Here is a 10884-nt window from a genome sequence, read left to right on the forward strand (position 1 = left end):
GTAGACTTTACATCAAAGGAAGAGAAGAATTGGCAAGGAGGGAACTTGAAGGCAAAAGGCTAAATTTATCAAGATGCAGTAAGCATTTACAATTTTTATGTTGACTTGCATTGTATATTGGCTACATGTATGTTATGTTTTTCTATGCCATGATGTGGTTGGAATGGCTATGTAATGATATGTTTAACTCCATTCATGAAATGCCTTGGCTATGTGCAATGTTGAGTTTGATGATTAAGAAAGCATGTTATTACCTTTCCATGGCATGTACATTTAGAGAAGTATGAAATAACTAGTGACATGCAGCATATTATATCTTACTTGTTGACATTTTAATTGTGATACTTTGTTACTAAGCTTTTATTGAAATCTTACCCTCCCACTATTCAAATAAACCATCTAGGATCTACTACTTCAAGGAAGAAAGAAAAGGAGGTGGCTATGACATGAAAGATTGCCATAATTTGTGTTATTATATGGCTTTAAATCTTTCTCTTAAAATATGTGGAGTTTTGTAATATGAGTTATATGAATCACCCTTTGGGATATTTTGATGTATATGTGTATTAAAACATGCTATGATATCTAGTTGCATGAGTAAATGGTTAGTATGGAGAGTTATGGACTTAATATGTACAATTAAAGCAGTTAGTGGATAGAAATGACATTAAAATGACCAATTTTTGGCTACACAAAATTCTAGTCAAATGGTTGAGTTTGTCCACAATATTTGGCATGAAATTAGAGTTTATTTTTAACTTTAAAATAAGTGATACTTTATCCAATTTGGATATGTACATTAAAAGTTATGCTTATCCAAAATTAGACAAGAATACCAAAAAAAATTAAAAAAATAACCAAATGAACAGTAAGTATTTGCCTTAAAACTAGGCTCGAATTCTAAGAATAGTCATCCAGTGACTATTTTTCTCAGAAGAGAATCAAGATAGATTCAAATAGAACTTAGAACCACTTCGTTTTGGTTTTTCTAAAATTAGTTATGATTTTTCAAATTTTGACCCATTTTAGGATTACAAGTGAATAGTAACCCAAGAAGAAGAAATTTACAACTTGAACTTTCTCAACTTAATGACTTGATAAGTGGTTCTAATTGCTGCTATTTGATGTAAAAAAGGATCTAAAAGTAAGGTGTGATAACTTGTAATTTTTTAGGCATACTTATGTATGCAAAAATGTATAATTTGAGCTTGAGCAATTTTATTATACCTTGATCTAAGATGTATTATTATAATTATTAGCATTTTGATATGCTTGCCATTACATTTACATTCATGGTGATGGACTCAGATTAGGGGTAAAAATAGGTCAGGCGGCTGGCTAAGGGCCTGTGGCCTGGCCTGTAAATGGCCTGGCCTATTAAATATAAGAGCAGGCTTGGACTTGTAAAAGGGTCTATTTATCTTATTAGGCCAGGCTCAAACTTGATAATAAGCCTATTAGGCTTGTCAGGTGGCCTGGGCTTGTTATTTTTTTCGGTTAAAATTAGAAATTTACAAGTGTTGAAATGTAATGTAGGTCAATCAAGCTGTTCCCATTTGGCTATTCCTATTCTTGATTATTTCATATTTTTTGTTTGTATTTTGGATAATTTGGGTTGAGTTATTGTAATTTTGAATTGATTTATATATATTTGAAATTTGTTAAAAATACAAGTTTCTTAATAGGCTATAGGCCAGGCCTAGGCCAAATAAAAGGCCTTTTATAGGCCGCAGGCCAGACTCAAGCCAACAGGCTGTACCTCAGGCCTAGCCTGTTAAGGGTGAGGTCTGGCCTCTTTCCACCCCTAGCTACGATTAGAAGTTTGGTGTATATGATGAATTCTTTTACCACATAGTATGCTACCACTTAGTGCATAGTGCATGACACTTTTTAGGGCCCCTTCTTCTATATTTTTCTTTAGCCACGTTGCATTGGAGTTGTAGGACATATAACACCTTCTTAGTATTGTTTTTTAAGGAAGGGAGCCATAGTTTAAATTTGAGCCCTGTGCCTCTGACTGAGTACATCTCAAGTATTAGTGAGCTTGGGACAATCTAGTTGCATGGATTGGTTCTTGTCAAACTAGATATGTTAGCCTATAGCTCCAGTCAGCAGTATAAGGATGGACGATGATATAAGGGAGGTATATTGCATTTCTGCACGTGAATTATGAAACTATGTTATGTTGTTAAATTGAGAATAAGCTTGACATAAATGTAATATCTATAAGAAGTACATATATGAATATTATATACATGATTATATTTGAATCTATATTGTGTTGTGTGTAGTTTGCTTGTGTATGTTTGAATTCGAGTAGTTACGAAATCGTTAGATCTTACTCCTCATCTTAACATTTTCAGGTGAGATCTAATAAGAGCCAAGAGAAGGCATCCAAAAAGTAAGCCTTTATTGTGCTCCTTATGCACAGGTTATTATATTTTAATTGTCATGGCCCTGGGACATTATTGTCTTATTATGAAATTTAAAGTATTTTGAAATTTTGAATAAGAACCCTAAAGTTGTTTGTTGATTTGGGATCTTAAGAACCTTTGGGAGTAATACTTTTTAAGTATGCCTTTAAGGTAAATAAGGTGTTACATTTTTAGTATCAGAGCCACAATGTTCCTTAACCATTTGTTTATTGTTTTCAAAATATTTAGCAAGATTTATGTATTTTCATTTTATAGAGGTCATGACAATTTAAATATAACATGTTCTTTCCTTGTTAGTTTTAGGCTCTATTTGGGTAGCACCCCAAACCATGGTTTGGGGACCCAAACCATGGTTTGGTGAAAATGCTACCCAAACAGCCTTCCAAATTTTTAAAACCATGGTTTGGGGGAAACCATGGTTTTGAACCCCCAAACCATGGTTTCACCAGAAGCTATTTCGGTCTGCTTCTGGCTCCAATTATTGAAGGGTGATGGTGGGCCCTCCTCATATGACCGAACAGCCCCCAATTATCTTCTGGCTTCAATTATTCATTCGGTCGAAACTTCAAGCTCCCATTCCAGTCGGTCCATTCCAGAGCGGAGCTCCAGTTCGGTCGTCCTCTCGCTTTCTTCCCCAGTTCCATTCATCAAGTCAAGCACGGTCTTCCTTTCCCCCTTCGGTCTTTCCTCCTTGACAGAACGAGTCGCCGCCCGTGTTGAAGAGTCGCCGTCCAGCCATGGTTTGAAGGTGCCGGTGAGAGAAATCGCAGCTCGGCGGAAGAAGATCGTAGCTATCAGTTGTGAGTTCCGGCGCTCAGGTTCGCTCTGAAGCATTCCGCCGCGGTCAGTGTTCCCTGGCTCTTTCTCCGGCGCTCAGGTAAGGTGGCTCAGATCCGGCATTTATCCTCTGCTACTCGATCTCTTCTGTTAATTTCAGTGTCAATTGAGATCAATTTTCGTTTGACTATTTGTGGATTCTGGATCATACAACTTGCAAGCGAAAACCAGAGCAGCCTCTGTTTCTTCCTCTACGGGCTGCGACGTCGAGTTGTTAACCGTGGGGGGGAACCGTAGCACGATCAATTAGGAGTGAATGGGATTTTTGTGAAATCAATTCGGATCAGATAAGAGATTTTAAAACACCTTTTGTTCGTTCTCTTGAGCCGCTCTTCTCGTTCGTGCTTGGTCGCCACTCACTAGCCCAGTCGCAAGTGCTCCTCCTGCAGCCGTCGCCGCCGCCGCCACCGGCCCCGCTGCCTAGTCCATCGTTCACTCTCGTCGCCGTATTCAGTCCTCCATTCAGGTAAGTCTCTGAGTTCGTTTTCTTTATCTGATTGATTCTGAAAAGTTATGTGAAATTCAAGTTGTTTGGCCGATTTATGCTCTGTGCTCTGTGCTGCTGCAATAAATATGCTTATCATGGTATTTAAAATCTGAAGCAGCCAAAGCTATTGAGTTATGATTGTTTATCATGGTATTTAAAATCTGATAGATTAAAGGTGTATAAATATGTCCGGTTGGTTTGAGCATGATATACGGTATCTTCGGTTGGTTGATAATCTGTGAATTTGTTTTTGGTTCTGAGATCAGTTTATCTAGCTCCATGTCTCCTTCACCGGACTCTCATACGTAAAAATAGAGCAAATGGAAATCTGTGTTTAATATTTGTAGTTTGCCGCCCTATAATTTTTACGACCACTCAACGTTGATGATGACCGGGCTGTCTAAAATTTTGTTTTATATACTCTGCATTGAACTTGTCATGGCTTGTGGTCTGACCGGGGTAATATTTTTTTTTCAGTACTGGCTTGGGGTGTTTGGTGGGTGCTGGTTTTGCTTGGTTGATAGTTATTGCTGACGTTCTGCTTCAGTGGTGGGTTGATTTTCATTCGAGGATTCATTTGTGTAGCTTGGTTTATCTAATTTCAGTCAGAGGATTGGTTTTCGGTCTATTCAAGTGACTAGTTTTTCCAGAGACATATATTTGTAATCCTTATGTTTTATTTTTCGTAATCCTATTTTGAATAAAAGTATAGGATGTTGTATTTGTAGTAATTAAAATTAATTTATTTAATTTTTTTCTAGTCATGAAAGGAATGGGAACATAATTCCATTTTATGTTGAATTAAAAAAATTAATTACTTGTTATAAATACAGATTGAATTTCTTTTTGTTTTAAATAATAATGAAAGAAAGAAAAATGTTAATATGGTATTCATAGTTGATTTGGGTAACAATGACACTTGTTATTTCAATTAATTTTGAGTTGATTAACCTGTGATGACTGAAGAGCTGTAATTGTGATATAGCATAATGGGTAAGAATACGGTGAAAGCTTCCTGGGACCTACGAACCACGAAAGTGTTTATTGACCTCTGCATTGAACTTGTGCAACAAGGGGAAAAAAAAGGTACTAGCTTAACAAAGAAAGCTTGGGATATTCTTGCTGATAACTTTATTGCCAAAACTGGAAGAGTATATGAAAAAGCTCAATTTAAAAATAAATATGATTCCCTACGAAAAGAGTGGCAGACATGGGATAGGCTGCTTCATGAGACAGGATTGGGATGGGATACTGAAAGGAATACTGTCAGTGCAACTGATGATTGGTGGGAGAGAAAAATAAGGGTAATTATTGAACCTTTTGATCTTACATTTTTCTACTTGTTAACGTTTTGTGTATATTTACTGTTTTTGGAATATTTTATGATATTATTGGTGTCTAATGTGCAGGAAGTTCCAAACTACGAAAAATTCAGAGAAAGAGGACTTCAATTTAGGGATCAATTGACTCAACTATTTGGGAGTGTGGCTGCAACTGGACCACAAGCATGGGCACCTTCTTCCATGACACTTCCAAGTGAAGGAACACCGAATGAAGATTTGGAAGAAGGGTCCGGAGATAGCGATGAAATTTTAGGCGCACCAACTGGTATAAGTGGGGAATTTAACACAGTGAACTTCAATGATAATAGTGGAGGTAGTGGAGGCAACACTGAATTGAGGCAGGATACCAGTGGTGGGGGTACAAGCAGAGGTAGGAGTCAACCTAGTAGCTCACTGGGGGTCAGAAGGAAGAGTGAAGTGAAGAAGAAACGCGCATCTCCCTCTATGAAAATAGCGGATGCAATTAGCAAGATTGCTGAAACAAATATTTCTGAGGCCGAGCGTGGAAATGAGGTCATTTCACGAGCAGAAGCTAGAAGGTTGGAAGAAGAAGCGCGTGCTTATGAGATTTCAATTAGGGGAGTCCTGTCTCACCTGAAAACAGTTCCTGAAGTTGTCAGTGATCCTGATTTCTTTAGACGGTGCACATAACTCCTTATGGAACGGCCGGATGCACGAGAAATGTATGCAGCTCTGAAGGATCAGAAGGAACAACTTCTACCCATTTTAGAGCATTTTACTAGGGATTTATGACTTGTTTATTATATTAGACAGTTCCATATGTGTATGTTTTATGTGACCAGTGGATTGTTATATGAATCAGACTACTCTGTAACTTTTATAAATGTTTCGTAATTTCTACGTAGGAATTTTAAACTTTATGTGTCTGTGCACAGGATAAAACGAATATGGATGATGAAATTAAACATGTGGAAGAGCATGCTAAGGGACGGAAAAAAAGGGTTAACAAAGTTGCAGCATTGGTTGGTGCATATGCTACTTTGAACTTGTGTAAGGAGCCTCGGCATACAAGTGCTTATACAGGCTGCATATGGGTAAGGGATGTTTTAGATGGCAACTCCAGTCGTTGTTATAACATGTTTAGGATGGAACGGGATGTGTTCTTAAGTCTGGTGGAACAATTGCAACAACATGGTCTAAAAGAAACTAAAAATATAGGGATACATGAATCAGTTGCAATGTTTTTACATACCGTTGGGCATGCACTTAGTAGCAGAATGCAGCAAGAAAGATTTCAACATTCAGGGGAGACAATTAGCAGACATTTTCATAATGTCCTAATGGCATGCTGTAGACTTGCCATGTCTAATATCAAACCAAAAGATCCAACATTCCAGCATGTTCATACAAAAATTCGGTTTGGTAAATACTGGCCTTTTTTTAAACATGCTATTGGAGCAATTGATGGCACACATGTTTCCTGCGTTGTCAGTGCAACAGATCAAACTAAATTTATCTCTAGGAAAGGAACAGTGTCACAAAATGTCATGGCGGTTTGTGATTGGGACATGTGTTTTACTTTTGTCCTGGCCGGATGGGAAGGTAGCGCACATGATGCTCGGATATTTGATCATGCCCTCACAACTCCTTCAATGAACTTTCCCCATCCACCTGAAGGTATTTTTTTATTTCCTATATTTTTTTTATATTTAGCTTAACAATAAAAACATAATTTACAATAATTTCATTTTTTATATAGGAAAATATTATTTGGTGGATGCTGGATACCCAACACCGAATGTATATCTCGGCCCATACAGACGGGAGCGTTACCATTTGCCTGATTTTCGAAGGACATCTGGGTTTGAAAATGACAATGAGATCTTTAATTATTTCCATTCAAGTTTAAGGAGTACAATTGAAAGAGCTTTCGGAGTTTGGAAAAAAAAGTTCACAATCTTACAAAACATGCCATCTTATGATTTTGAAACACAAGTTAAAATCGTTTGTGCAACGATGGCTATACATAATTTTATTAGAACGACATCTATTACTGATCCTAGATTCGTTCAGTTGGAAGAAGAATGTACTTATGCAGAAGATGATGATGATGGGGTTAGATTTTCACGTATACATTCATCAATTCAATCTTCATCTTACATGGCTCAGGTTCGTGACAGCATAAGAGATGAACTTGTTAATTCAATACGAGGATAGTAGTCATGTCTTATTTATTTCCTTTTATCATAGATTGTAATATGTAGTTAAAAACAAAACCTATTACAAATGCTTTGTATCGATGCATCATCTTAATGATTATGACACTTCTTTATTTATATTTCTCTTATTAATATTATGCCTTATATTCTCAAGCTAATTATTACTTACTTGAATAATTAATAAATTATTTTAAGACGTGTTTATTCTATTTTATCAAACAATATCATCCAATTTTATGTTTATAATCTTCATGCAAAATACATGACTTTCTGTTTGCAACAAAATAATTCATCTTCTCTAAAAATATTTTTCACTCTTATATTTTATGAATATATATGTGTGGTGACAATTAATTAATTAATTGTATTAAACATCAGAGGTTATTATACATGTAGTATGTTATTACAAAAAGTAGTTGTGAAAAAATGTTATGGGATTTCACGTTTACAATCTTTAAACAAAATTAATATTTTTCTGTTATAAAAAAATCATTTTTCTATAAACATATTTAATATTATGTTTTATAAATATATGTACACATATTAATTATGTATTAATTATATTATCTTATATATTATTAATTATGTTAGTAAAAATTATTTCATTAACAATTTTATTTCTTCAAATCAAAATAAATCATAAAATCTATCCCTTATATAATTATCATATTAACTTATACCCTTTTTGGTCATTTCCACATGTAAAAAGCACTTCTGGTAATAACTATCCAAATACTCTCACTTCTCAGAATCACTTTTTCTCAGAATCTATTCTCCACAGAATCTATTCTCCAGAATCACTTTTCCAAATCACGGTTTGAAGTCATCCAAACACACCCTTAGTTCTTATTTGAGAGAAAGTAAATTTGTAGCTTAATATTTAACTTCTTGTGTGCTTGTGATATTATATAAAGGAGGGGATAAAGTATATTAATCCAAAAGATTCAACTAATTAGTAATAAGAAATTGTATTAAGATTTTACAGCTTATAAGCAAATAATGATAGAGTTAAATTTCAACGAGAGGATTTAAAGTTTAGAATGGACTATTATCTATGGTTATGTATATATAAAACTAAGGAAAAATTACAAATAAAGACCCCCAATATATAAAATGGCAATCAGGGACCCCGAATTTGAGAAATTGCTCACAAAGACCCGGTCCTAATTTGCAATTATGAAATCATGGCCAAATTACCAAAATACCCCTCTTTAATTTTTTTTTTCAAAAAAGAACACCACTGCCTCGCCGGAATCCGGCCGCCGGCGCTGGAGCTCCGCCACCTCGATTGCTAGCCGCCGGAGCTCCGATGCCGGCAGCCAGATTCCGGCCATTGCCGGCGGCCTTCCTTTGTTTTTTTTTTGAACTGTTTTTTTTTTTTAAATTGGGGGTAAGTGAGGTTGGGGGGATTTGATCCCCCAACCTAATGCTTCCTAAAATTAGGAATGACCATTGAGCTAACAAATTTTTGCTAACATTATAATACAAAAAAAAATATAAGTTAACTCATTTACTCTTGTTCCAGGTGATAACAATAATACATTTGAAAATAATAAGTTCTGATTATAAAATAACAAGTTTGGGATTAAAATTTAACAACACGTTTTTTTATAACAACACATTCTGTTGCAGGTGATAACAACAATACATTTGAAAATAACAAGTTCTGATTATAAAATAACAAGTCTGGGATTAAAATTTAACAACACGTTTTTTTATAACAACACACTCTATAGCAGGTGATAACAACAATACATTTGAAAATAACAAGTTCTTATTATAAAATAACAAGTCTGGGATTAAAATTTAACAACACGTTTTTTTATAACAACACACTTTGTTGCAGGTGATAACAACAATACATTTGAAAATAACAAGTTCTGATTATAAAATAATAAGTTTGGAATTAAAATTTAACAACACGTTTTTTTAGAAAATTATTTATATTATGATTTTGGAAAATAAATTATTTATAACTTATAAAAATATTTTTAATATATTTATTTTTTCTAAAAAATACTTTTTAATCTATATATCTATACAACTCATTATAAATCAAACTACTTCTTATAAATTATAAAGCATTTATAATTAAGTATTTTTAATCTATAAATCACAGTATAAATTTTTATATTATTTCATTCTTTAAATATTAAAATTTATTATTAAGTATTTAAATATTATAGTATAATTTATTATTTCATTCTTTAAATATTAAAAATAGTTTTTATATTTAAAGAATAAAATAGTATTTTTAATTATAAATTAGAGATAAATTTCATTTATAAATTTAAGCAATCAAAAAGTATTTTTAATCTACAATAAATTGTACTATTTATAATTTATAAGAAGTAGTTTGATTTATAATGAGTTGTATAGATATATAGATTAAAAAATTTTTGAAAAAAATTAAAAAAGTGTGTTGTCATTTTTCCTAAATTTTATTTATAAATTTGAACAATAAAAAAGTATTTTTAATCTATAATAAATTACACTTCAAGTTCTGATTATAAATTGGAGATAAAAGTTATTTTTTTATCAAATTAAATAGATTTAAAATACTTTTTATAAGTTATAAATAATTTATTTTTCAAAAGTATAAAATAATTAATTGTTATAAAAAAATGTGTTGTTAAATTTTAATTTCAAATTTCTTATTTTATAATCAGAACTTGTCATTTTCAAATGTATTGTTGTTATCACTTGGAATAAAATGTGTTGTTATATAAAAAAAACGGTGCTGTTAAATTTTAATTCCAAACTAGTTATTTTATAATCAGAACTTGTTATTTCCAAATGTATTGTTGTTATCACTTGAAACAGAGTGTGTTGTTATAAAAAAAACATGTTGTTAAATTTTTATCCCAGACTTGTTATTTTATAATAAGAACTTGTTATTTTCAAATGTATTGTTGTTATCACCTGAAACAGAGTGTGTTGTTATAAAAAAAAACGTGTTGTTAAATTTTAATCCCAGACTTGTTATTTTATAATCAGAACTTGTTATTTTCAAATGTATTGTTGTTATTACCTGCAACAGAGTGTGTTGTTATAAAAAAAAACGTGTTGTTAAATTTTAATCTCAGACTTGTTATTTTATAATCAGAACTTGTTATTTTCAAATGTATTATGTTATCACCTGGAACAAGAGTAAATGAGTTAACTTATATATTTTTTTGTATTATAATGTTAGCAAAAATTTGTTGGCTCAATGATCATTCCTAATTTTGAGAAGCATTAGGTTGGGGGATCAAATACCCCCAACCTCACTTCCCCCAATTAAAAAAAAACAGTTTCAAAAAAAAAACAAAGGAAGGTCGCCAACAATGGTCGGAATTTGGCCGCCGGCATCGAAGCTCCGGCAGCTGGCAGCCGAGGTGGCCAGAGCTCCGGCGCTGACGGCCGGATTCCGGCGAGGCAGTGGTGTTCTTTTTTGAAAAAAAAAATTAAAGAGGGGTATTTTGGTAATTTGGCCATGATTTCATAATTGCAAATTGGAACCAGGTCCTTGTGAGCAATTTCTCAAATTCAGGGTCCCTGATTGCCATTTTATATATTGGGGGGTCTTTATTTGCAATTTTTCCTAAAACTAATAAAGGAGA

The sequence above is a fragment of the Neltuma alba genome, unplaced genomic scaffold (genome assembly GCF_004799145.2).
Source record: "Neltuma alba isolate B1F8T4 unplaced genomic scaffold, ASM479914v2 tig00010391_pilon, whole genome shotgun sequence".
Classification (NCBI taxonomy): Eukaryota; Viridiplantae; Streptophyta; class Magnoliopsida; order Fabales; family Fabaceae; genus Neltuma; species Neltuma alba.